Source organism: Camelus ferus, chromosome 2 (genome assembly GCF_009834535.1).
Source record: "Camelus ferus isolate YT-003-E chromosome 2, BCGSAC_Cfer_1.0, whole genome shotgun sequence".
Taxonomy (NCBI): Eukaryota; Metazoa; Chordata; class Mammalia; order Artiodactyla; family Camelidae; genus Camelus; species Camelus ferus.
In genome coordinates, this window is record NC_045697.1 from 34,963,210 (window position 1) to 34,965,604 (window position 2,395).

General features: G+C 44.4%; 1 non-coding gene across 1 annotated transcript; it reads right to left on the bottom strand.

Annotated features, from left to right (window-relative positions):
- Positions 1 to 1,955: 1,955 nt before the first annotated feature.
- LOC116659377 lies at positions 1,956 to 2,082 on the bottom strand. Its single transcript, XR_004314739.1, has one exon. It is a non-coding gene; the product is annotated as a small nucleolar RNA SNORA27 (small nucleolar RNA).
- Between the last annotated feature and the right edge of the window lie 313 nt (positions 2,083 to 2,395).

A 2,395-nucleotide genomic window follows, 5' to 3' on the forward strand; every position in this document is an offset into this window, starting at 1 on the left:
CTAGAGGATTTTTCAGGATATTTAGTCCACAGTATTGCTGGAACAGTTCATCTTGTTAAATCCTATTCCTCTTTACAGGCTCAATTCAAAGGTCACCTCTTATGTAAAGGCTTCCCCCATTCTCCCGGAGGGGGAGACCTTCCTCTAAGCTTCCACGGTCCCTTGTGACACTCCTGCTCCAGCTGTAACTCACTTGGAAGGTTGCTTTGTCTGTGTGCTCACATACCTGTCTCCACCACCCATTATGATCTCAACGAATACACTTCCCAATGCACCTCTTACCAACTACCTCTTTCAGAGAGCCTGCCACCTAGGGGGTAATTAATACTCAATGAATTAAAAGGAAAGTAATTAATAATGTGTTAATGCCATAGTTCAAATTCTAACAAGGCTCCCAATCACATTGGTTGGGAAGTAGTAGATATCCGTGTATTTAATGCAAACGCGTATTGGGTGCCTTCATTTGGTCTCTGAAACATGCCAAGCTTGTTCTCATCTCAAGGTCTTTGCATTACTGTCCTTCTGTTTGGAATGCTCTTCCCCTGGATGTTTACATGGCTGCCACCTTCCCCTCATGTAGCTCTCACCTTGGATGCCACCTCCATAGAGAAGGCTCCGCTAATGTCCGCATGCCCAGTCATAGCACCCTATTTTCTCTTCCTAGTAGCAAGCATTACAGCATATAGTTCTATAATCAACTAAAATTAACTTATTTATGTATTCAAAAATAAGCACATTAAATGCAATCTATGCAGTAGCATCCCCAGGACCTAGAAGGATGCTGGCCACACAATAGATACTCAATGAATAATTTGTTGACTAATTGCCTAATATGTACAGGTGCAAGAGATTTTGGAAAATGAGGAATTGGCCCTGACAGGTTCACTGAACAGTTTATTTAATCAAAAGTGGATCTTCTTTTGGACCGCTTTTGAGATTTTTTCCCACGTGTGTGGTGAACAACTAGCAACATCTGCCTTTTTCTAGGCTGAAGTTATCTGTTATGCTCTGTGATTCTGGGGACCTTGCTGGTCACTTAATTATGCATTTAATTTTGTTTTCTAAGTACAGTCCTGCTTTGTCTGTAGGTAGTACCAGCTTTGGTCCCTCTAGTCATGGAGTTAGGTCTGATCCTTTGAGGTGTGGCTTGGGTTCAGCCCACGCATTTCTTCTAAAGAATGCCTGCCTCCCCACCTGTTTATCCCACGAAGTAGTCTGTGTGCTCAGTAGGAAGGAGGCATAAGGGTGCAGATGAGGGAGAACACACTGCAGTGGGGATCTAGAAAAACGAGGTGGCACATGGCATCAGAGGATGAGAAGAGAGGGTATGCCTGAGCAGTGGGATAAAGGGGAAAAAAAGCAAATCAGAGAGGCCTCTGAATTAACTTGGATTAACTTTGATACTCAGTCCAGGGTCAGTTTTGCCCAGAATTGGTCTGAAAAGATGCCGTTCCTCTTAACTTCTCTTGGTGAGAAACCTTGCATGAAAGTGGAGGAAGGAAGGGGGCTTGAGATGGTCTTTTTTGCTCTGGGACATGAGCTTCTTACCTGACAAGGAACATGGGGAAGCAGAGCATAGATTTCTCCTTTCATTCTATGAATGTTCTCATCTCTGTGGCCCAGTGACCACACTGCCTTTCACTTTTCTCCTGCTCCAGGAAGCCAGGTCATGGTATAAGCCAAGCTTTGACCCTGCAGGCAAAATAAATATTCCTTGGAAGTTTTCTGACCAAGTCCAGCCTCACATGCACGAAGCTCCCAGCCGTGATCCTTCAGCTCTGGTGTGTAAAGGGTTTGTTAAAAGTGCCGATCAATCCTCCCTCAGATGTTACGGTTCATTGGGTTGAATGGTGGGGAGCGGGGTCCAGGAATTCACAACTTCTTCCTTCCTTCCTTCCTTCCTTCCTTCCTTCCTTCCTTCCTTCCTTCCTTCCTTCCTTCCTTCCTCCCTTAAAATTTGTTTCCTCTGACAAGTTATAAGACAAGCACCCAGTTTGCTTGAATTTTAAAAGGATCCTTCCTTCGCCCCACTTGAATGACCAATGAAGACATAAGTCCAGTTGACAAAGTGAAGAGGGGATGCAGATATCTGCATCTTAACCTGGCACCACCAGTGATGCTGATACAGCGGATGTGTGGATCACTCTTTCCTAAAACTGGCTTTTAGAAAACAGTGACAGTAGCATTTAGTGACATTTACCTGTTACTAAATGTTCGCCATGAGCTAGGCACTGTGCTAACACCTTACGTGTGTTCTCTTTCTTAATCCTCACAACAGCTCACCAGCTAGTGGAGTGCTATCATTAGACAAAGACACAGACTGAGCAGTCAGCTACAATTTGTAAGTGGTGAATCCTGGGCTTAAGTCCAAAGGTCTCTGATTTCAAAGCCCACG